This window comes from Chelonia mydas, chromosome 1, assembly GCF_015237465.2.
Source record: "Chelonia mydas isolate rCheMyd1 chromosome 1, rCheMyd1.pri.v2, whole genome shotgun sequence".
Classification (NCBI taxonomy): domain Eukaryota; kingdom Metazoa; phylum Chordata; order Testudines; family Cheloniidae; genus Chelonia; species Chelonia mydas.
In genome coordinates, this window is record NC_057849.1 from 291,298,926 (window position 1) to 291,324,080 (window position 25,155).

At 44.5% G+C, this 25,155-nt stretch overlaps 1 protein-coding gene across 2 annotated transcripts in view; it reads left to right on the forward strand.

Moving 5' to 3' along the window:
* Window positions 1-13,326: 13,326 nt before the first annotated feature.
* Window positions 13,327-25,155, forward strand: part of SLC38A1 (solute carrier family 38 member 1) — a 68,862-nt gene continuing 57,033 nt past the window's right edge. Inside the window, exon 1 of one of the 2 annotated variants that reach the window (XM_037887676.2) lies at window positions 13,327-14,105. The gene's annotated coding sequence lies outside the window, so the exon portion shown is untranslated. Of the gene's footprint in view, window positions 14,106-14,579; window positions 14,869-25,155 lie in introns of those variants that run through there. The other variant, XM_043548798.1, reaches the window with a different exon arrangement.

Below are 25,155 nucleotides of genomic sequence, written 5' to 3' on the forward strand. Positions count from 1 at the left end.
GAAAAGCAAACAAGTAGGGTGGAACTCTTATGACTATACAAGCTACATACGCACATGTAGGCAAAACAATCAGCTGTACAACTGAGAGCAACTATATACTCAGCATAAAAAAAATTACTTGGATTGTAATAATTATATAATGTTGGAAATATCTGGCTTCCAGGCCTTTTAAATTATTTATGGCAATTACATCTTCCCTGTAGAAGGTTTAGTAAGAGTAGGGTCAGGTTTTTGTTTGTTTGTTTGTTTTTATTATCACCTCTGGTGATATTGGTTAAATATATGTACATTTTTCATAAAATTTTCTAGAGTGAAAGGTGTACGATCCATCCGTGTGCACTACTTGTGTGTTTGGGTTTAAGATTTGCAGCTATTAGAAAGATTAAACCAGTTTTTATTTTCTTATTTTGTTGTTGCTGTTACATGCTTGATGCTTTTCTCATTATTATAGGTGACATAGGTATAGTTAAAGTTGTCCATGGTTTCCATTTGATTGCTCTATTTTCAGTTCCTTAAAACGGCATAAAACTTTTACTGTTCAGGATGAAATTTTCCATGGAGGTTTCTGCCTCAAGCTGATTTTTTTCCCTAAAGTTTCAGCTAAAATAGTTCAGCCATTTTCAAGCACAAAGTTAGGGAAAAAATACCTTGAAATTTGCCTAAACTAAAAAACTTCTTACACTTGTTTCATTGAGAAACTCTAGCACCTCCATGCATTGGAACAGGGTTTTAAAATTTGGCAGGGGAGTAGCCCTGGTGTCACAGATGTGTCTTTTGCTGTTCCTGTGAAAATTCTCCTCCAAATCATACAATGTCTCTTTCTGTTCTGCAGCCAGCTTCTCCTTCTGCTCTTTCCACAGAATAGCCAGTGAGAGTCCTTTCTTTTATAACCTTCGCGGTCCTCTTTGTCAGGTGACCCCTGACCAGCTTCATCAGGTGATCAAAGTCCCCCACCAAGTGATCTATTGCTTAGTTATCAGCTCACAGGGGCAGAACCAGTTTTCTTGATTTTTTTTAATCATAGTCAGTGTCAAAAACCTATGTTAGTGCAGAGTCAAGGTTGCTTGGTGGTATGTTTGCAGAACATTGAGTTGAGCAAAACTCAAACATCTTTAAAACCAGGAAATGCACAGTTAAGGTTGCCCATGCAAATTAACACACACACCCCCACACACTCCCCGCAAGCAGGGAATGCATCCCTCTGAAGTCTTTGCTCCCTGGTATACAAACATTTCTATTGGTCTTACTTCCCTCCCTCCTATAACTGGACTCACATGCAGTGCCTGTAGCAAAGGATGATTATCTTACAGTGGATTGGTGTTCCTGCTCATGTTTCATAATGGTTGGATGGTGAAGTTTGTGGCAAGGATGGCCTTCTGTTTCAAAATACTTAGTTTTACTTTCGAGAGAAAGATCCTCTGACCCCTGATCCAGGAATCGCTCAAAATCCACACAATGGCAAGACAGGGCACACATATTCCTTTTCCACCGGTGGTCAAGGTACCTGCACTGTCAGTTCCAAACCTCCATCCAAGGCACCTTTGGAAACATCACATTCACCTGCCTCAAAATCAGGAAGTAGCCACTCTATTTCCCCCTCTCCTGCTCATCCCATTTCTGCAGAGGCTAGTAAAATGCATTTTTCTCAAACAACAAATGCAAGGCTTGCCTACCACCTGTTCTCATTTCCCGTACCCTCCACAGCTGTAACCCTTCTTCAAGTCCCTGTTCCTCCAACACACACAAAGTCCTGTTCTCTGATTCCTCTGCACCCAAAATAACAAAATTGTTGGCTAGACCACCTGCTGACTAATCTGCTGTGTTCACAGTAAACCTACCCACAAAATAAAACATGTTATATTATAACAGAGACAACTTTCTGTAAGCAACATGAGCTATTAAATCTTTATTGCATAGGTAAACAAAGGTTCAGACTAGAAACATCAGTGGCAAGGTGTTCACCAGGAGTAATGGTGTTGGTATATTCCCTTGGACTACCCAGGCAATCATAAAGTGGCTGCATAGAAACCCTCTCATTTTTTTACTTTACTGGTGCATATGCACTGTAATCCTTCCAGATGGCATATCTACACAAGCAAAGAAGTGAGCATGTTTTTAAATACTATTCTCATTTGGATTTCCCAAAGATTTAGTGGGTAAAACTTGACAGAATGAGACCATTTTGACCCATATCAGATCAATAATTTGATGTCTAGCTCTGCTTAAATAACGATTGACAACTATAACAACAACCCTAGAAACTTTTTTGAAAAATGGCTATTTTGGGCTAGAGGACATATATCTCCACAACCCCTACCTCAAATGAAGCTACATTTGGGTCACTAATCCTATTCCACACCTGCCTGAGGTATACCAAAATTCAGAGGAATCCAACAAAGTTAGGTAGATGAAATTCGCCTTGCGTCGACCTATTCGTGCATGTGTCTACGCTAAAATTTGTCTCCCGCTGATGTAAGCACCCTGTCACAGTGATGCTGTAAAACCACCTCCCCGAACAGCGTGAAGCTATGGTTGACACACTGAAAGTGTAGACACAGTGCAACTTGTGTCAACCCTAATAGTCATCTAGCTGCTGTCCTATAATGCCCCATTCCTTGCAACAGTGACTGTTCTGGTCACATTTATAAACTCCTCTGCTCAGAGGTCATGGAGACCAGAAAATTTCCCTCCTTTGAACTCCACCCCATCCCCATTTTTGAAATGCATTTTTCTGATTGCCCGCCTTGGCGAGCACACCTAGCAACTCTCCCTTCTTGTGTGCAACTACTCAGCTGACCATGCCAGCTTCACACCAGGCATGCCAAACCTGCGGGAAAAAATGCAGAAATTTGACTTGTTTTTGGTTTAATTGGCTTGCGAGTTGCTTGTTGGCTAATTTTTTGCTTGTAGCTTGCTGCTTCTTTTTTTGATCGGCTCCCGGCAAGTGGGGCAAGGAGAGGCAAGCAGGGGCAAGGGTGGGAGAGAGTCAGGGGAGCACAGCAGGCCCACCACAGTCCCAGACTGCACGCCGGGGGGATCTACTCACATAGAATGTTGGGGTTTTTAGGGATTGGCTTGTTTTGGCCTTGTTTTGAAATGGGATTAGTTTGATTTTTGGCTTATTGTCAAAGTCAGGGTGCATATTTACCGTGTGAAAGTTGGCAACTGTGATCCACGAATTAAACATGCTCCTACCTGGAATAAGTGGGAGGTATTGGATCTCCTGGGCCTGTGAGGAGAAGTGGCTGTGCAAGCACAGCTACAGACCAGTCACAGAAACGTGGACGTCTGCGAAAAGATTGCATGGGGATTCAAGCAAAGACATACAACAGGAATCAGCAATAGTGCTACGTGAAAGTGAAGAAACTGAGCCAGGAAGACCTGCCACATTTACAACAAGCTGCACACAACCAGCATCCTGCAAACCACCAGGGATACCTTGGAAGAGCCTAAGACGAAGATCCTTACTGTGAACAGCAAGGCAGGGGAGGAGAGAGTCACCTTGTGTTGTGCATCTTTCTGTTGTGACTGTAAATCCAATGATACATCTGTCTGTTTTTTTCCAGCAGCTGCTGCTGTTACAGCCTTGAAGGGTCCACCTCCGTGCTTGCTGAATGTCTAACTCTGCTGAGGAGAAAGAAAAGGAGTAGGGAGGACATGTTCACTGAGATCTTACAACCTGCGCTGCATCAGACTGCAAATATACGGCCTGAAGTGCCAACATGACAGCATGGAGAGGGAAAGATCAGACAGGAGAAAGGCCCAGGAAAAAGTAAGGGAGATGCAAGATGACGCAGTGGACCTTCTCAGGCAGCAAACGCAAATGCTGCAGACCCTGGCTGCCCTACAGGTCCAAAAATCCCAGACTTCCCACCCTCTGTTCTCCTTAGAGAACTCCATGGTAGAAGCTCCCTGCAGCCCCCAATATTCTATGTGGCATCAAGGGCTACATCAACACCCCTACCATTCCCTGCGATGGGTCACCATGGAAGACTACAGTTTCTCATGAAGTGACCTGTGAGAGCCACAGTTGTAGTTGCATGGAGTGGAAAATACAGTAGGCAGGTATAAATACACAGCACATGAAAAGATGGGAGCTGCCTTACTAAGTGAGGGGTCAGTGCTAATGAGCCAATTCAATTAAGGTGGAAGTGGCCTATTCCCAACTCTGTCCACACATCTATTCAAGGGACACCATAACCACATCAGCTACGCCATCAGGGGCTCGTTCATCTGCACATCTACCATTGTGATATATGCCATCATGTGCCTGCAATGCCCCTCTGCCATGTACATTGGCCAAACTGGACAGTCTCTACGTAAAAGAATGGACACAAATCAGACGTCAAGAATTATAACATTCAAAAACCAGTCGGAGAACACTTCAATCTCTCTGGTCACTCGATTACAGACCTGAAAGTGGCAATTCTTCAACAAAAAAACTTCAGAAACAGACTCCAAGGAGAGACTGCTGAATTGGAATTAATTTGCAAACTGGATACAATTAACTTAGGCTTGAATAAAGACTGGGAGTGGATGTGTCATTACACAAAGTAAAACTATTTCCCCATGTTTATTTCCCCCGCCCTCCCGCTACTGTTCCTCACATGTTCTTGTCAACTGCTGAAAATGGCCCACCTTGATTATCACTACAAAAGGTTCCCCCCCCAGCTCTCCTGCTGGTAATAGCTCACCTTACCTGATCACTCTTGTTACAGTGTGTATGGTAACACCTATTGTTTCATGTTCTCTGTGTATATAAAATCTCCCCACTGTATTTTCCACTGCATGCATCCGACAAAGTGAGCTGTAGCTCACAAAAGCTTATGCTCAAATAAATTGGTTAGTCTCTAAAGTGCAACAAGTACTCCTTTTCTTTTTGCGGATACAGACTAACACGGCTGCTACTGTGAAAGTGGCCAGTGTATGGTTTCATGAGCCAGGAGAGCCAGAAGTAGGCTAGATCCCATGGAATCACTATTGGCATATCAGCATCACCAATGTTGATGTAGCCCTTGATGCCACATAGAATATTGGGGGCTGCAGGGAGCTGCTACCATGGAGTTCTCTAAGGAGAACAGAGGGTGGTCAGAAAAGAACGTCCCTGCTTGAAGCTTTCTGAACAGTGCTGTGTTCTTAAAAATGTGAGTGTCATGTACCTTCCCTAACCTGCCACACTGATACTGGTGAAGCGTCCCTGGGGATCCATCAATGCTTGCCTAATCAGTTGATGTTATCAGGGTTCATGGGTTCCCTGATGAATGTGGGCAGATATTTTCAGAAAACCATACTAGCCAAATCATGCTGTAGACTACCACATTCAGCATGTTTTTATAACTCCACTGTTAGACCAAAAACAGTCAAGGAACCCATGTTAAAATGCTGGTAGCAACAGCAGTGTTTTAACATCAGTATAGCAAGCGCAGTTCTGTCAGCCCTTAGTTTAATACTCCATATTAAAGAGCAATACCTCAAACTAAAGAGTCAGTATTGTAGATTTTCTGATAATGTAATTGATCTTCCAGATGAGAGTGTCTTACATAATAGGGCAATGTATTGTGATAACGTAGCCAACAAAAGAATTATAAAGTATGTTTTCATTTTTCAAAGTATAGTTTTTATCATGCATTTATAGTTTTAGATAGATAAGATAGACAGATGTGAAAGCCAGTTTTAAAAGAAATTTTTAGGAGCTGTGAGAAAAACAATTATATTTCAGAGTGTAACTCTGAAATTAATTTGGATGCTAAGTTTCTCACATTTATAAAATATAAATAGGGCAGATCTAAAGATACCCTCAGATTATGGGCTTCAATAACAGGAAAGATGGGAGTGTTGTCATTAGTGACATAGAACAGCGAGTAGGGAATGTTCAGAGGAAAGATGAGAAGTGCAATTACAGTTAGGTAAGTTTAAACTGATGGATGGTTGGAATTCAAGAGGAGGTGTCAGAGAGAGACAGGCCTAGATATGAAATTGGAGAGAGGGAAACAGGATTAGAGTAGAGAGGTAGATTTGTGAATCATAAGTATAATGAAGCCATATTTGAGGATGAGATCATACAGGAAAGGAATATAGACAGAGAGAAGAGTGGGGCCAAAGAGGGAGTGGGAGAGAAGCAGACTTTTTGAAAGAAAAGCTGAAGGAATGAGAAAAAGGTAGGAAAACCAGGAGAAGATTTGGTCACAAAAGACAAGGTTAACACAATATCAAGGAGAATATGATTAACAATGTCAAAAACATGAGAGAGATCAAGTAGGGTTAGGGTTGACAACTTGGTAATATTTAAAAACCAGACATTCCAACAGGAGTGCTGGAACCTCCCCTGCTCTACCTCTTCCCCTGAGGCCTCGCCCCTATCATGCTTCTTCCCCCGAGGTCCCACCCCTACTCCCAAGGCCCTGCCCCATCCACTCCTCTTTCCCTCTCCCCCAGTCGCTCACTGCTTTTTTCCTCCCCTTTCCCCTCCCCCTCCTGGATCAGGAGCCAGGGCTGGGAGCTGGGAACTACAGCCACCGGATTCAAGAAGAAGGCAGCCCCAGCTGAGTAGGGGCTGGTGTGGACCATGACCCAGTGCCTCCCTGCCTCCCTCACCCACAGTAACCAGACTTTGGGTGTCCGGTCAGTAGATATGACTGGGCTCTGTCAGGTCCCCTTTTTGACGGGACTTTCCAGTCAAAAACTGGGCACCTGGCCACCCTAAGTAGAATAAGAATAGAATGGAGACCCTGAGGCCCTATTTATGGCATGATATGAGATCAGGCATTCAAACAAGCATACTATGTATATCTAGGCTTGCATGTGGATATGTGTATCTGGAACTCCAAACCTGATTATGTTGTTTAAAGGTTAATGGGAAGAATTCTGACATTTATAACCTAGTTTTCTTGACCTTATGAAAGGAACTGAGTCTGCAGCAAAGCTGAGGTGAGGTTTTATAAAGAAGTTGTTCTCCTAGGGTAAAACATGTTAGCCTTGTCCCAAAAATTCATATGAAAAATGTCTTAATTGGTAAAACGTATTATTATTTTTGCCCAGGTGCGTTAAGATATGATGAACAGAATTTTACCAAACTTTATAAAAATTAATCACCTTGAGTTCCAAGAATAGCTCTGAAAATTTAAGACTCAATTTTTAAAAAATTATAATTGCCTTCTCCAGATAACTTACACGTTTGGTAGCACAATGATATAAAACAGTAACCTGATACCTGATACCTAACCTGATATGTCTGAGTTTTCATTTATAAAAATGAAGTAAAGCATTCTTATTCTTCACAATATCAGTTGGATCTGATCATGCACACTGTGTAATCTGTGTTTCTGTTGAGTAGATTTCTTACTTCCTTGAAGTTCTTTTCAATTCACGTTTTAAAAGAAACATGGATTAAAGTCTAATTAAATAAAAGAATAAATTAAAAATATTTTCTTATCTGCTTTTGGCAGGGACCATGGTCTGGTACTTTTAGCACAGGACTGAGTCAGGAGTTCTGCCCATGACTTGGAACCTGGCCCCTCATTATGAGATTTCAATGGGGCTACATACATTACCCATGTGAGTAGTTGTGATAAAGAGGTCTACTGGTGGTTCAGCACTCTGTTTCAACAACTTGTCAGGCCTGACATACTCTCTACACCTAACACACTGTTGCAATAATCTGTATCTAAAGGGTGTCAAGTAAGGCAGTGTTTCCCAACCAGTGTGCCGCATAATTTTTTGAAAAACTACCTGCGAGAACTAATATTTCCCTTGTATTTTAATTAGTGTCAGAACCAGACTGCATTCTGTACTTTTGTTCTCCAGAATGAGGCCCCTTTCAAATATTATGCATGTGTCACATTCCATTCCCCAAAGCAATGCTAAGAGGGATAAAAAGTAAACAAAGATGATGTGCCCTGATGAATGCAATGTGCTGCAATGAGCCTTTGATGATGATGTACATAAAAAAGACATAGAATTCAAGCCTAAGTTTTATATTTACATTTGACTTGGGATAAAAGCCAGAACAAGCCGGACCTGGAATGAATTATAATTAATTATATTGCATTTAAAAGCTGCGGAGAAAGTTATACACACTTGGGAAAACTATTTTGGGAATGAGAAGAAATTATTAATTATTAATTGCTTGTTATCCCAAAATATTATTCTCAAGTGTGTGCCACTTTCTCCACTGAGTATGCTTTTGCCCAGAGTTCTTATATTTAGCTTTAATGTTAGTTTCCACGGTTGAAAATGTTAATTCTAACACAAAAGATAGATCACGATCTAATGTTAGCCACCGTGGTTGTTTTGATTTTAACCCTACCAGCTTCCTTCTGGATTGGCTCATGAATATTCATGAGACAAAATTAAAAGTGGCCTGTGAAAGGCGCAACACTACGCTCAAATGAACTTGATGTTACTGGAGTCATCTGGTGGTCAGTGTGTTTTCCAAATCTTACAAATCTCAAAAGTTACAGCAGTGAATTTCAAATTTATGACCCAAAAATTGACAAATATTTGAAGAAAAAAGATTTTTGCAGTTCCACATGAACTTGTAGTGGTGAAGCTGAACACAAAATTAAGAAAGTGAAAGTGGTGAACCGACACTTCTGTGACAGCTATCTACAATACGGATATTCATCTACGGGGAACCATCTTGCTGTCTTCCACAATGTTCCATGTGTGGGGAGAAACTCTCGAACCATGCCATGGTGCCAAGTAAGTTAAAATGACACTATGCAAGCAAACATTCATTCCTTGCCAAGAAGGACATCATTTTTTTTAAGCGTCTGAGGGATCAGAATGAAAAGCAAGTCTGACTGATGATAGACTGTGCAACTGTTTCTGACAAAGCACTGGAAGCAAGCGACGTGGTCGCTGAGCTTGTAACAAAGGCAAAAAAGCCACCTACAATCTTAGAAACATTAATTTTACCAGCATGAATAGAAATCATGAGAGTAACATTAGGTGCACACAAAGTCAATGAAACTGAAAAACTTCCCCTTTCAGATTCAGTGCTAGGCTTGGATCTCAGACTTGGAGTTTGGCATTTGACGTTGCCCACTTCCAAAGCCATACAAAAAAGAAGTGTCTCAAAGATGAAAAGGTAATATCATAAGTCTTGATACATAATAATATTGTTAGTTTATGTTTCTCGATTGGCACAATTTTTGTATTATTTGTTGTTCATCATATAATAAAATTTGATGTGTTGTTGGTGTGCATGTGTGAATTGACTGAAAATACTTGTCACAGTGAATGGCAAGAGCAGTAAACAGCTGAAACTGAGGCGATAACAGGGTGAGTTCATTTGGAGACAATTTGGTGGTGTTCCTCAAAATAATTAAAGCTATCAAGGTGTGCTCTGGCAGAGAAAAGGTTGGGAACCACTGATGTAAGGTATCATATACAAACTGGTAACATGCTGGTCCTGAAAATCATTGTGTGGTGTATATACAGTGAGTACACAAAGACTTATAAATATGTGCTAAAATTATGTTTCTAAAATGTGTTTCGCAAGCAATACATAAGGCCAGTCTGTCCTAGACAAAGGAATGTGTATTTACTTGCCTGACCAGCCTGGCCATCAGCCAGAGAACAAGGAAGGTATATTTACATAAAACGTAAACAAAGCCGTCAAACTAACAAGTGGGGAAGTTTACTGTCTCGATGGGGGATGAAGACTGCACCCCCAGGAAGCCTTCCTGCCTCTTGAAGCAGAGTCAATGAATTTTGGGAAGACAGAAGGAGAGAGAAAAGGCCATTTTGGCATCCATCACTGGGGGAACTAAAGAGGCGAGAGCTCTTGAAATCAAAGAACATTACTTGGCTCCTTCAACCAAGGGGGTGAAGTCTCTGGAAACTGACAATAATTGAAAAACCTGCTTAGTCAAAGATTATAACTGACTGAAATTAAGTTTTAGTATTAGAAATGTATTTTTACTTTTGTTTGCTTGTAACCCTTTCTGTCTTTATTCCTTATACTTGGTATCACTTAAATCTATGCCTTTTTGATTAATAAGCTTGCTTTACTTTTAATAATAACCAATACATTGCTGTGATTGAAATAAGAATGTTTTTCAAACCACAATTACATTAATGAGCTGCTGTTTACTGTCTCTTTATAGGAGCAGTAAACAACTTATGTCAGTGTTCAGAAAAGAAGCTGGACACTGCAGGGAAATGTCTGTAGGGAATTTGGGAGTTAGAGTTCACTATTTCTTACCTGCAAGACTAGGTTTGGACTGCAAGAGTCCTGATGAGTTTGCCAGTAAGGCAGACAAGTTGGTGTGTCAAGGAGTTGTCACATAGCTCAGCAGTAGCAAAATTTTCACTTGCTGAGGTTGAGGCGTAATATAGTAACTCACAATTCTGGGAACTCCAGCAGGTCATCATAGTAGTGAGTGAGGTTACTCACATAAGGGCTTCTAGACTGCCCCCTTGTTTTGTGACTTTGGGCAAGCCACTTATTCTCTAACCTCAGTTTCCCTATCTGTAAAATGGGGACCATAATGTGTATCTGCCTCAGAGGATACTGTGAGGCTTAATTAGTGAATGTTTGTAAAGCACATTGCAGAGGTAAAGTAGTAAGTGTTATTTTTAATTTATATAGTTTGGGCCCCATTGATGAAAAATGTTACATGCATAGAAAATATTATTATTTTAAAGCCACAGTCCTGCAAGTTTGACAGCCACCATCTTAGCTGACACACACAGGGTTAAACTGGGGACCTCCAGAACTAAAAGCATGAGGTGCTACAGCCTGAGCTAAAGAGCCAAAGCCTCTGTTGCTGTAATAACAACGAGGAGTCCTTGTGGCACCTTAGAGACTAACCAATTTATTTGGGCATAAGCTTTTATGGACTAGAACCCACTTCATCAGATGCATGGAGTGGAAAATACAGGAGCAGGTATAAATACATGAAAAGATGTGAGTTGCCTTACCAAGTGTGAAGTCAGTCTAATGAGACAATTCAATTGACAGCAGGATACCAGAGGAGGAAAAATAACTTTTGAAGTGGTAATGAGAATGGCCCATTTTAGACAGTTGAAAGGTGTGAATAACAGTAGGGAGAAATTAGTATTGGGGAAATTTGGTTTAGGTTTTGTAATGACCCAACCACTCCCAGTCTTTATTCAGACCTAATCTGATGGTATCCAGTTTGCAAATTAATTCCAGTTCTGCAGTTTCACGCTGGAGTCTGTTTTTGAAGTTTTTTTGTTGAAGGATTACCACTTTTAGGTCTGTTATTGAGTGACCAGGGAGACTGAAGTGTTCTCCTACTGGTGTTTGAATGTTATGGTTCCTGATGTCAGATTTGTTTCCATTTATTCTTTTGCGTAGAGACTGTCCAGTTTGGCCAATGTACATGGCAGAGGGGCATTGCAGGCACATGATGGCATGTATCACAATGGTAGATGTGCAGGTGAACGAGCCCCTGATGGTGTGGCTGATGTAGTTAGGTCCTATCATGGTGTTCCTTGAATAGATATGTGGACAGAGTTGGCACTGGGGTTTGTTGCAGGGTTTGGTTCCTAGGTTGGTGTTTTTGTTGGGTGGTGTGTAGTTGCTGGTGAGTATTTGCTTCAGCTTGGGGGGCTGTCCGTAAGCGAGGACTGGCCTGTCCCTCAAGGTCTGTGAGAGTGAGGGACCATCCTTCAGGATAGGTTGTAGATCCTTGACGATGAGCTGGAGAGGTTTTAGTTGGGGGCTGTAAGTGATGGCTAGTGGCGTTCTGTTATTTTCTTTGTTGGGCCTGTCTTGTAGTAGGTGACTTCTGGGTACCCATCTGGCTCTGTCAATCTGTTTCTTCACTTCACCAGGTGGGTACTGTAGTTGTAAGAATGCTTGATAGAGATCCTGTTGGTGTTTGTCTCTGTCTGAGGGATCAGAGCAAATGCGGTTGTATCTTAGAACTTGGCTGTATACAATGGGTCGTGTGATGTGGTCTGGATGAAAGCTGGAGGCATGTAGGTAAGTATAGCGGTCAGCAGATTTCCAGTATAGGGTGGTGTTTTTGTAACAATCGCTTATTAGCACTGTATTGTCTAGGAAGTGGACCTCTTGTGTGGACTGGTCCAGGCTGAGGTTGATAGTGGGGTAGAAATTGTTGAAATTGTATTTATACCTGCTCCTGTATTTTCCACTCCATGCATCTGATGAAGTGGGTTCTAGCCCATGAAAACTTATGCCCAAATAAATTTGTTAGTCTCTAAAGTGCCATCAGGACTCCTCATTGCTTTTGCTGATACAGGCTAACACGGCTGCCCCTCTGAAACCTGTAGCTGCAATAACTCAGATCCTCTGTGGAACATCGCAGCAGGCAATGGAGATGGACCTGTAATGTGAATGGGTTACATATGAACACTCTTACACATAAGCTTAACTTCCAGCCTGTGAGTGGCCACACTGAAATCAATGGGACTACATGCCTACAGGTATGCATGGTTGCAGTGAATATAGGATCTGGGTCTAAATTTGTTAATGGTGATGAAATTTTATTTCTGCTTTATTCCTTAAGTATTTTTCAGGCTGAGAAACTATTGAAATGAGCAGATACAATAGTTTATAAAGAGCATCTGTGAGGTATCCAAGTATGTCATGCCAACTGTATATTTAATATACATATTATTTCTCCTAAATGTGTTAGCATTTCAAGAAAAAGGGAAACTTTTAGTATGTAGTTTGGTAGAATGAGTTGGGAAATTGGTTTCAGCACATGTTGAATTTTCTGTAGCTATTTTGGGGATTTGAAACTAATCTTTATATAAATTAGTTTCTTCTTGCAGGAAGCAGTTCCTCTTGAAAGAAAACTGTCACAGCACCAAAAATTCAAGAAAAGCAAAGAAAACATAAAACATAGGGAAGAAGAGCTTTCACATAAGATGTTACTTTGCAGGGAAGAAGAGGTTTCACTTAAGATGTTACTTTGCAGTTAGTATTTACTGAAGAGCTAGGTCAATGAAACCAGATAACATACACAGATTAAATGCTCTCCCACTTCTCTGTATTAGAAATTAGTATGAACATTTGGATATGAACAGTATTACAATTTATTACTCAATGCACTCTCTTATTTTGTAGAAGCCAATAAAAACACTGATGGAATCATGGAGATTTCCTTTATCTCTGTGTATCATCCCTGGTGTACAGTGGGATCAATTCTATAGTGGAGCAGGAAGGGCTACAATTATTAAGTCCCAAGATAGGGAAACCAGACAAAGGGTTTGTCTGTTTTTCAGAACATGACTGGGTGCTATTGTAGCAAGGACAGTGGGCTACATCTCTAGGCTAAGCCACAGAGCCCACCTGCGGGTGCAGCCCTACAAGCACAGATCCAGCCCATATACTCACTCCTTGTTGCAGCGGTAGACAAAGGCAGCCTGAATTCGCTCCAAGGCCCGGCTGTTCCTCCCATCACCATCATCCTCCCACAATGCAGTTCCACCTGTGTCATCGTTCCCCCCTGGAGGGGTGGGGCTGGCGGGTGGGCTCTCTCTGCCTCTAAGCCCTGCAGCCGCTGGCGGCAATTGACACCGCCCGGGGTCTGGGAGCGCACAGACACAAAAGCGGCCTCTCCCTTCGGACAGCACACCGCTGCGGCTCTCTTGGCGTGGCCCCTGGGGCAGGCCAGGAGATGCTCTGGGCTCGTCCCGCAGCACCTCGCAGGAGGCGGCGGTAGCTGCCTCTGAGCCGCAGTGACGTGCGCACAAAGGGGGAGAGGAGCCGGAGCCCTCGCTCCTGTCTGAAGCCGGCTGGACTCCAGAGGGGCCGGGTTTTAATACGATGAATACAGACACACGCAGCTCGGCCGCGTGGGTGGGTTATTTGGTGCGTGGCTCGTAGCTCTGATGCAAGCTGCTCAGCAGTGCTACAGCCCATAGGGGGAAGAAGAGGAGGAAGCGGCTTTCTCTGGTCCACGCTGCAGCTGAAGGTCGCGTCTAAGCATCTCCCGCCCGCTCCGCTTGCCCGCCTGGCTGCGAGGAGAAGGCGCCGCTTTGACCCTTCCTCCCGAGCGGGACACAACCCACGGGGCCTTCTCCGCACGCGGCGGTGGCCAGCGCCTGCCACGAAGGACAGCGGCGGGGACACCTTGGAGGCGAAGCCCATCCTGGCTGCGGAGGTGAGATGCGTGGCTGCGGCGCGCACTGCTCGGCGGGTAGGGGTGGGCCCCAGAATCGGAACGATCCCGATAAAACCGGGACATGTGGGGTCGCCCTGTCTGAGGGTGGCTGGGACTCAGGGCCCTGCGGTGGGGGAGCTCGCCGATGGCGCCGCAGCCGAGGGGAGCCCCTGTGGACAGAGCGAAGCAGCGTGGTCCCCGCTCTGCCGCGCGCGGGTGGCGGGGCTGGGTTTTGCTGCGGCCCGTGGCGGGGCTGGTCGCGGGCAGGGAGTAAAGAGGAGCACGTTTCCCACCCCCCTGGCTCTCCCCAGGATGTCTGAACCGGCGGGCGGGAGGCGAACGTGCCGCGGGCACATTTCGCGCTCACTCTGCGTTTCCTTTCCGTTCCCGCCCGCGGGTCGGGCTGTAGCTTTTAAATGAAAAGAACAACAATGGGGAGAAGAGATGCAGTCCGGGGGAGGGGCCCTTTGGGGAGAGACATTCTTCGTCCCTCACGGTCACTGCACAAAGGCTGCCCCCCCCCCATGGCCCTTGCCCGCACCCCCACCCGCTTTCATTTGTAATTTGACTTCTGATTTCAGTTTCTATCGCTCCCGCCAACATTTGAAAGCTATAAATAGGGACATTGGGTAGTAAAATAGGGATGCATCTTTTAACTCTTATTGAAATTCATTAGGCTAGGGGAGATTTGGGAGCAGAAACATAATCAGAGTATTCTCTTGAAAAGCAGAGACATCTCTGCCTGGACAGGGACAGTTGGATTGTGAGTATTTGCATTTTAATTCTGCCAGATGTTCATTTTGAATGAAATGTTGGGACGGGAGGAGTTGATTTTATCTTTTGGTTACAGCCACTGCAGTCGTGTATAATGCCCTGGTAGGGTTGCTGCTTTAACAATAAACCAGACTTTGTGTTTGTTTTTAAATATGGCCATTGATTAATAACCTTGCTGGTAGATTGCAGCAGTAACATTTTAAAATTAAGTCTTGGGGGGAAAACGAGTATCAGTCATCTGGGGAAGAAACTAAAAATATGATGTGAATGTGTGTGTGTCGGGTAGATCATATGCATAAATCAAAACCCACAATTACTGGCTTTTTGTCTAATCCTGCATTTCAATCATGCCCAATAGTCTCATTCGGTTCAGTGAGAGTTTTGTGTAGGCAAGAAATGTAGGCTGAGCCCACTATATGTAAATAAATCTAGCACCTTTGCTTTCATCACGATTAAAAGGGAGAAGCTTAGTTGGTATTGTTTTGGGCTGTTTTGTTGGCCTAGTTTCTCTTTTCCCATAATTGGTTTTCTCTAGACCAAAGGTTTTTGTTCCATTTGTTTTTAAAGTTGAGGTTGTAAATTAAAGCAAACTGTAATTATAATTTATCACCTTCATGAAAAAAGAGAGGTGGCATATGTAAAACCCTGTGCTTTGTTTATCTGATATTAGAAGGACAATTGAAATAAAATCCATCCTTTCCAGCTGCTAGCATGATGGTCATACAGTATGAACCTGCCAGATATAATTAGATTATTCAATTTCCCACTGTGCTCATATTGCTCTTAGGCATTTCTACTAACCTATATTTCAAAATATAGTGACTGCTGTTATATGGTGCTCATTCATTTTTTGTGAGGGGTAGTATTACTTGAAAGGCAACATAAAATGAACCTATCATTGTTCTGAAGTTAAAGCACTGGTCAGAATGAGAGACACCCTTAATTAATCCTTTTAACTCAGAAGTGTTTTTTAATTTAACAAATGTTTTTGCAAAAAGAACATTGTACTATAAATCCAAACTTTTACCAATTTCAAAACAATCTGGGAAGAAGTGTCATCTGTCAATGAAAAATAAATAAGTAATAATCAAAAGGGATCAGATTCAGACCTGGGGCTTGTTCCTCTCACTAAAATCGAATGAGAGAACTTCATTACATCTCAGGAATCACTTCAGTTGGAGCAATGGACCCTTGATGTAAAGTGGTGCAGTTCCACGAAGTAGTTCTGATTTGACTCAAACACTTTCTGTGTAAAAACATGTGAGAAAGGAACACTCACCTGAGCCATTACACACCAAGGAGGGTGGCTGAAACCAGTACATTTTCTCTCCTGTACAGTGGACCAGTTTTGGTATGGATGGGCAAAGGGGACTCTCAAGACTGAATAGTGCCCGGGGATCTGTGGGTAGCCAAAGGCAATACCCCATGAACCCCTGAGAAGAAGTGCAGAAAACCGTCATCCCGCGTGCCTCTCAGAACCCTTTCTCCTGGATGTCATAGAGCATGGAGGATGATCTATGCTTTATTACCTAATCCTAGTTTTTACAAGGACATTAATGCACATAGGAGGAGGAACAGGTCATTTAGAGAGGTTGCTCCTTGACTACTCCATTCTGTGTCCTTGCCACTCCCCTTTTTTCCCCACTTCTTTTTCCCATAGGGAAAAGTGGTGACTGAGCAGAGAGTGGGATTGTCCCGTGATACTACATTTTCACCGCATTTTTGCAGTTCTAAGGTGGTTTTGCTCATTCCTTCACAGCAGAAGCTAGCATATAAGCCTAAGTAAATATGATCTTTTAAAATATACATTATGCAGGAAAACATTATTTTAAGTAAAAAGTGTTTTAATTTATTTTTAAGGGACTCTCTTGCACATGATTGACCTTCAGTCCCGTTTACATAAAGTAGTATTGTGAACCAAAGAATCATTGGATGGAAAGCAAATTTGGTCTGTTGCGTAGGGTTGCAAGGCATCTGGTTTTCAACCGGAACACCAGGTCGAAAAGAGCCCCCAGCAGCTCTGGTCAGCTCTGCTGACCAGGCTGCTAAAAGTCTGGTCAGCAGGGCTAAGGCAAGCTCCTTGCCTGCCCTGGCTTCGTGCGGCTCCCGGAACTGGCAGGCACATTTGGCTCCTAGGTGCAGAGGTGGCCATGGGGGCTCCACACACTGCCCCCGCCCCAAGCGCAAGTGCTGGCTCCACAGCTCCCATTGGCTAGGAACTATGGCCAATGGGAGCTGCAGGGGTGGTGCCTGCAGGCGCAGGCAGTGCACAGAGCCCCTTGGCCCCTCCACCTTGGAGCCAGACATGCCGGCTGCTTCCAGGAGCCTCCTGAGGTAAGCACCTTCTGGCCAGAGCCTGCTCTCCAAACCCCGTCCTGCACCCCAACTCCCTGCCCCAGCCCTGAGCCCCCTCCCACACCCAAACTTCCTCCTGGAGCCCGCATCCCATCCTGCACCCTAACCCCCAGCCCTGAGCCCCCTCCAGCACCCCAAACTCCTCAGCCACAGCCCAGGGCCCACACCCCCAACCAGAGCTCGCACCCCAGCCCCCTGCCCGAGCCCAGAGTTCCCTTCCACATTCTGAACCCCTCGGCTCCAGCCCAGAGCCCCCTCTTACACCCCAAACCCCCATCCCCAGCCCCACCCCAGGGCCCACACCCCCAGCTGGAGCCCACACCCCACCCCCTGCCCCAGCCCTGAGCCCCCTCCCACACTCCAAAATTCCTTGGCCCCAGCCCAGAGCCTGCACTCCCAGTCGGAGCCCTCACCTCCTCCCACACTCCAACCCCCTGCCCCAGTCCAGTGAAAATGAGTGAGGGTGGGGGAGAGCAAGTGACAGAGGGGGGGGGATGGAGTGAGCAGGGGCGGGGTCTCAGAGAAGGGCCTTGGGGCAGGGGCGGGGCAAGGGTGTTTGGTTTTGTGCAATTAGAAAGTTGACAACCCTAATGTTGGGTCAGCTAGTAGAACCCTCTGTGGTGTGGAAAGATTTAAATATTCTAAATCTAAATGAAAAGCTAAAGTTACATTTTGTTACATATCTTGTTTTATTATAATCTAAATCCAATACAAGAAGTTTGAACAGCTGATCTTTTTTGTGATGATCTTTTCATTTTCAAAATGCCTTCCAGGCATTTTCCAATTAACCCTCACACTATCTCTGTGAGATCGGCATATAAAAACGATTTTTCCTATATTACAGATGAGGAAACTGATAGAAAGAAGATACAGGTGTACTACAAAAAGAAAACAAAAAATTGAATTAAGAACAGATTTCTGTGCAGACAGATCCTTACTAAAGAGTCTATCAGCACATTTAGCAGCAAATTAAATTTTAAATAACTTTTTCCCCTTTGTGAATCCTCTTGGTACTTACTTCATGTTTTATTGGTGGTATTCCACAATTTATCATTCTGTAATTTCACAATTATTATGGAATCCATGGTTTGAAATGAGATTTTAGAGATTTGTGAGGTTGCATTCTGAGATCTCTTCAGCAAAATGGAAATATTAAGAGGATTTCACAGGAAACAATAATGAGAAAAAAGTTAAAATGTATTTCTGTGCTGAATGCTCCTTATAGCTTGATTGCTGAGGGCTCAGAACTAATCTGTACCTAAATCTATTTTCCCTTTTTTGATTTATCTTTCAATCAGTTGCCTCAGGCCAAGCCATAAGTCAGTGAGAGAGTCAGAAATAGAACTTGGTGATTTTTGAGTTACAGTCCTGTGCTCAAATCTGCAGACTATGGTTTCTCAGTTTGGTGGGGGAAGGTTGCAACCAGACTTCAGGAAGTCATGACCATCCTCCTTTTCTTTATTGCTGGATGAGAAGGAGGCATCCCAAAAATTACGGAGCAGGGGAACCTGAAAGTTTTTCCTGTTGTAACACAAGGTCACAATATGGCAAAGGTTGAGAACCACTTCACTAGTCATAGAGTTTAGGCCCAGAAAGGACCACCTGATCACCTAGTCTGACTTGTATATCACAAGCTACGTACACCACCAGCACCCCCACACTAAACACAACAACTGAAATTAGATCAAGGTATTACAGTCCATGGGAGTCTAGACGATTATGTGACACAGGCAAAGAATAATCTCTATACCTCTGTTCCTCATTATAGCATCTCTTTCCAAACTTTGTTATCATGTCCTCCATACACACAACTTAAAACTCATTGTTTCATTATTTATATCCTTGGACTCTTACTGGTCATATTGCTGTTCCTTTCAAAGAACACCCAAAGGTATGGGCAAAAGAAAAAACACATATCACATCTCAAGTCTTTTTGTACATGAAGCAATTTGTGTGAAACTCGAGCTCTGGATTCTGATAGCTTTAGTAAACTTCACAGAGGAATTCTTCACAAGATTACCAACCATATCTATGAACAGAAAAGTGAATCAAATTTCAGCTTTCAAGCAAATTATCTTGAGTTCTGTAGTTAAAAGTACTAATTGTATCTTAGAGGTTTAATGTCCTATCACAACACGAAAGGACAATTTGATTACTGGGAACTCCACAATGAATCTGTGCAAGACCATGTGACTGCGAAGAAAGTCCTGTCCAGAGGTGAAAGCACACAAGCCACTCAGCTGCAAATACCTCTCAGATACCTCGCCTGCTTCTCAGGAAGTAGGCTCTGAGGTCACCATTTTGAATTATGTTATTTGAGGAAGAACTGTCAGTTAAAGGAGTATTTCAGTGAATGATGCCACAGCATCAAGCAATCACTTTTATCTCTTGCTGTGGTGACATTAATGCCAAAAGTGCCACTTTCAGGAGAGGTATTTTCTGAAATACATAATTTAGAAGAACCACCAGAGCTGGTTCATGCTTCTGTTGGGTAGTGAGATACAATGGGACTCTTTACATTGGGTTTTGTTTTTCCAAATACCTAGACTTTTCAGAAGAGTTAAACCCATCTCTAGTGTTATGATATTTAGACAATCCAGGAAACTGGAGTTGCAGGGATTCTGTTAGAAGACAGTAAAGAAAGTGGCTTGGATTCTTTGCCTGACAGATTTTGACAGTCTGTGAGGTTCTCAATATCCTTGAGAAAAAGAAGGGCATATCCACTCATGCTCATCTGTCAATCCTGCTTTTAAAATCTGACAAATTATAATCCTTTTCTATAATTTTCAAGGCAATGGTGTTCTTCTGTGAGCAGCAAAGTGTAAGCAAATTATCCGTAATAGGTTTTTCAAGATATGTCATGGGATGTCTAAAAACAAAGGCAAGCTTCCAGTCCAGTCACATAGAGACTTCAGGATACAAGTCAGAGGATATGTCTACACTACGAAATTAGGTCGAATTTATAGAAGTCAGTTTTTTAGAAATCGTTTTTATATAGTCGATTGTGTGTGTCCCCACACAAAATGCTCTAAGTGCATTAAGTGCATTAACTCAGCGGAGTGCTTTCAGAGTACCGAGGCTAGCGTCGACTTCCGGAGCGTTGCACTGTGGGTAGCTTTCCCGCAGTCTCCGCCTCCCATTGGAATTCTGGGTTGAGATCCCAATGCCTAGTGGGGCAAAAACATTGTCACGGGTGGTTCTGGGTACATGTTGTCAGGCCGTCCCTCCCTCCCTCCGTGAAAGCAACGGCAGACAATCGTTTTGTGCCTTTTTTCCTGGGTTACCTGTGCAGACGCCATACCACGCTCAGCTCACTGTCACCGTATGTCTCCTGGGTGCTGGCAGATGCGGTCCAGCATTGCTACACAGCAGCAGCTCATTGCCTTGTGGCAGAAGATGGTGCAATAGACCTGATAACCATCATCTTCATGTCCTAGGTGCTCTTGGACGCCTTGGTAAGGTCGGTCAGGAGCACCTGGGCAGACATGGGCGCAGGGACTGAAATAGGAGTGACTCGACCAGGTCATTCTCTTTAGTCCTACTGACAGTCCTATTGCACCATCTTCTGGCAAGCAGCCAGGAGATGAGGATGGCTAGTAGTCTTATTGCACCGTCTTCTGACGAGCAGCCATGAGATGTGGATGGCTAGCAGTCCTACTGCACCATCTGCTGCCAGCCAAAGATGTAAAAGATAGATGGAGTGGATCAAAACAAGAAATAGACCAGATTTGTTTTGTATTCATTTGTTCCCCCCTCCTTCCCTTCCTCCCTCCGTGAAATCAATGGCCGACAATCGTTTCGGTGAGGTTTGTCAGGGGCACCTTGAAAAGTTTAATGGAGACTCAGTCCTGCCTGGAATATGGGGGGAAGGGATAGCTCAGTGGGTTGAACAATGGCCTGCTAAACCCCGGATTTTGAGTTCAATCCTTGAGGGGGCCATTCTGTGTGACAGTTGTTTTTGTTTCTCCTTGATGTAAAGCCACCCCTTTTGTTGATTTTAATTCCCTGTAAGCCAACCCTGTAAGCCATGTCATCAGTCTCCCCTCCCTCCATCAGACCAACGGCAGACAATCGTTCTGCGCCTTTTTTCCTTGCAGACGCCATACCACGCCAAGCATGGAGCCCGCTTAGATCACTTTGGCAATTAGGAGCACATTAAACACCATGTGCATTATCCAGCAGTATATGCAGCACCAGAACCTGCCAAAGCGAAACCGGGCGAGTAGGCAACGTCAGTGCGGTGACAAGAGTGATGAGGACATGGACACAGACTTCTCTCAAAGCACGGGCCCTGGCAATGTGGGCATCATGGTGCTAATGGGGCAGGTTCATGCCGTGGAATGCCAATTCTGGGCCCAGGAAACAAGCACAGACTGGTGGGACCGCATAGTGTTGCAGGTCTGGGACGATTCCCTGTGGCTGTGAAAGTTTCGCATGCATAAGGGCACTTTCATGGAACTTTGTGACTTGCTTTCCCCTGCCCTGAAGCACCAGAATACCAAGATGAGAGCAGCCCTCACAATTGAGAAGAGAGTGGCAATAGCCCTTTCGAAGTTTGCAACGCCAGACAGCTACCGGTCAGTTGGGAATCAATTTGGAGTGGGCAATTTACTGTGGGGGCTGCTGTGATGCAAGTAGCCAACACAATCAAAGATCTGCTGATATCAAGGGTAGTGACCCTGGGAAATGTGCAGGTCATAGTGGATGGCTTTGCTGCAATGGGATTCCCTAACTGTGGTGGGGCCATAGATGGAACCCATATCCCTATCTTGGCACCGGAGCACCAAGCCGGCGAGTACATAAACCTCAAGGGGTACTTTTCAATAGTGCTGCAAGCACTGGTGGATCACACGGGACGTTTCACCAACATCAACGTGGGATGGCCGGGAAAGGTACATGATGCTCGCATCTTTAGGAACTCTGGTCTGTTTCAAAAGCTGCAGGAAGTGACTTTCTTCCCAGACCAGAAAATAACCGTTGGGGGTGTTGTAATGCCAATAGTTATCCTTGGGGACCCAGCCTACCCCTTAATGCCATGGCTCATGAAGTCATACACAGGCACCATGGACAGTAGTCAGGAGCTGTTCAACTACAGGCTGAGCAAGTGCAGAATGGTGGTAGAATGTGCATTTGGATGTTTAAAAGTGTGCTGGCGCAGTTTACTGACTCACTTTGACCTCAGCGAAACCAATATTCCCATTGACAGGTTTCAGAGTAACAGCTGTGTTAGTCTGTATTCGCAAAAAGAAAAGGAGTACTTGTGGCACCTTAGAGACTAACCAATTTATTTGAGCATACGCTTTCGTGAGCTGTAGCTCACTTCATCGGATGCATACAGTGGAAAGTATAGAAGATCTTTTTATACACACAAAGCATGAAAAAATGGGTGTTTACCACTACAAAAGGTTTTCTCTCCCCCCACTCCACTCTCCTGCTGTTAATAGCTTATCTAAAGTGATCACTCTCCTTACAATGTGTATGATAATCAAGTTGGGCCATTTCCAGCACAAATCCAGCTTTTCTCCCCCCACCCCGCACACAGACCCACTCTCCTGTTGGTAATAGCTTATCTAAAGTGATCACTCTCCTTACAATGTGTATGGTAATCAAGGTGGCCATTTCCAGCACAAATCCAGGGTTGAACAAGAACGTCTGAGGTGGGGGGGGAGGGTGCTGGAAATGGCCCACCTTGATTATCATACACATTGTAAGGAGAGTGATCACTTTAGATAAGCTATTACCAACAGGAGAGTGGGTCTGTGTGCGGGGGTAGGGGGAGAAAACCTGGATTTGTGCTGGAAATGGCCCAACTTGATTATCATACACATTGTAAGGAGAGTGATCACTTTAGATAAGCTATTACCAGCAGGAGAGTGGAGTGAGGGGAGAGAAAACCTTTTGTAGTGGTAAACACCCATTTTTCCATGCTTTGTGTGTATAAAAAGATCTTCCATACTTTCCACAGTATGCATCCGATGAGGTGAGCTGTAGCTCACGAAAGCTTATGCTCAAATAAATTGGTTAGTCTCTAAGGTGCTACAAGTACTCCTTTTCTTTTTGCGAATATTCCCATTGTTATTACTGCTTGCTGTGCGCTCCACAATATCTGTGAGAGTAAGGGGGAGACGTTTATGGCGGGGTCGGAGGTTGAGGCAAATCGCCTGGCCGCTGGTTACGCGCAGCCAGACTCCAGGGCGGTTAGAAGAGCAGAGGAGGGCGCGGTGTTCATCAGAGAAGCTTTGAAGACCAGTTTCATGACTGGCCAGGCTACGGTGTGACAGTTCTGTTTGTTTCTCCTTGATGAACCCCCCCCCCCCCCCCCCCGGCTTTGGTTCACTCTACTTCCCTGTAAGCTAACCACCCTCCCCTCCCCCCTTCTATAACCGCTTGCAGAGGCAATAAAGTCATTGTTGCTTCACATTCATGCATTCTTTATTAATTCATCACACAAATAGGGGGATAACTGTCAAGGTAGCCCAAGAGGGGTGGTGGAGGAGGGAAGCACCGTGTGGGGTGGTGGAGGAGGGAAGGACAAGGCCACACAGCACTTTTAAACTTTAAAACTTATTGAATGCCAGCCTCCTGTTGCTTGGGCAATCCCCTGGGGTGGAGTGGCTGGGTGGCCGGAGGCCCCCCCACCGCGTTCTTGGGCGTCTGGGTGTGGAGGCTATGGAACTTGGGGAGGAGGGCGGTTGGTTACACAGGGGCTGTAGCGGCGGTCTGTGCTCCAACTGCCTTTCCTGCAGCTCAACCACACACTGGAGCATATTAGTTTGATCCTCCAGCAGCCTCAGCATTGAATCCTGCCTCCTTTCATCACGCTGCCGCCACCTATCATCTTCAGCCCGCCACTTACTCTCTTCAGCCCGCCACCTCTCCTCGCGTTCATTTTATGCTTTCCTGCACTGTGACATTGTCTGCCTCCATGCATTCGTCTGTGCTCTGTCAGTGTGGGAGGACAGCATGAGCTCAGAGAACATTTCATCGCGAGTGCTTTTTTTTCACCTTCTAATCTTCGCTAGCTTCTGAGAAGGAGAAGATCCTGTGATCCTTGAAACACATGCAGCCGGTGGAGGGAAAAAAAAGGGACAGTGGTATTTAAAAAGACACATTTTATAGAACAATGGGTACACTCTTTCACGGTAAACCTTGCTGTTATCATTACGTACATAGCACATGTGCTTTCATTACAAGGTCACATTTTGCCCCCACCCTCCTCCGTGTGGCTAACCCCTCCCCGCACCGCATGGCTAACAGCGGGGAACATTTCTGTTCAGCCACAGGCAAACAGTCCAGCAGGAACGGCCACCTCTGAATGTCCGCTTAAGAAAAGCACCCTATTTCAACCAGGTGACCATGAATGATATCACGCTCCTGAGGATAGCACAGAGAGATAAAGAACGGATGTTGTTTGAACACCAGCAAACATACGCTGCAATGCTTTGTTCTGCAATGATTCCCGACGACGTGCTACTGGCCTGGCGTGGTAAAGTGTCCTACCATGGTGGATGGAATAAGGCTGCCCTCCACAGAAACCTTTTGATAAGGCTTTGGGAGTACATCCAGGAGAGCTTTATGGAGATGTCCCTGGAGGATTTCCGCTCCATCCCCAGACACGTTAACAGACTTTTCCAGTAGCTGTACTGGCCGCGAATGCCAGGGCAAATTAATCATTAAACACGCTTGCTTTTAAACCATGTATACTGTTTAAAAAGGTACGTTCACCAGAGGTCCCTTCTCTGCCTGGCGGGTCTGGGAGGCAGGCTTGGGTGGGTTCAGGGGGTCCTGGCTCCAGGTCCAGGGTGAGAAACAGTTCCTGGCTGTCAGGAAAACTGGTTTCTCTGCTTGCTTGCTGTGAGCTATCTACAACCTCCTCATCATCATCTTCCTCATCCCCAAAACCTGCTTCTGTGTTGCCTCC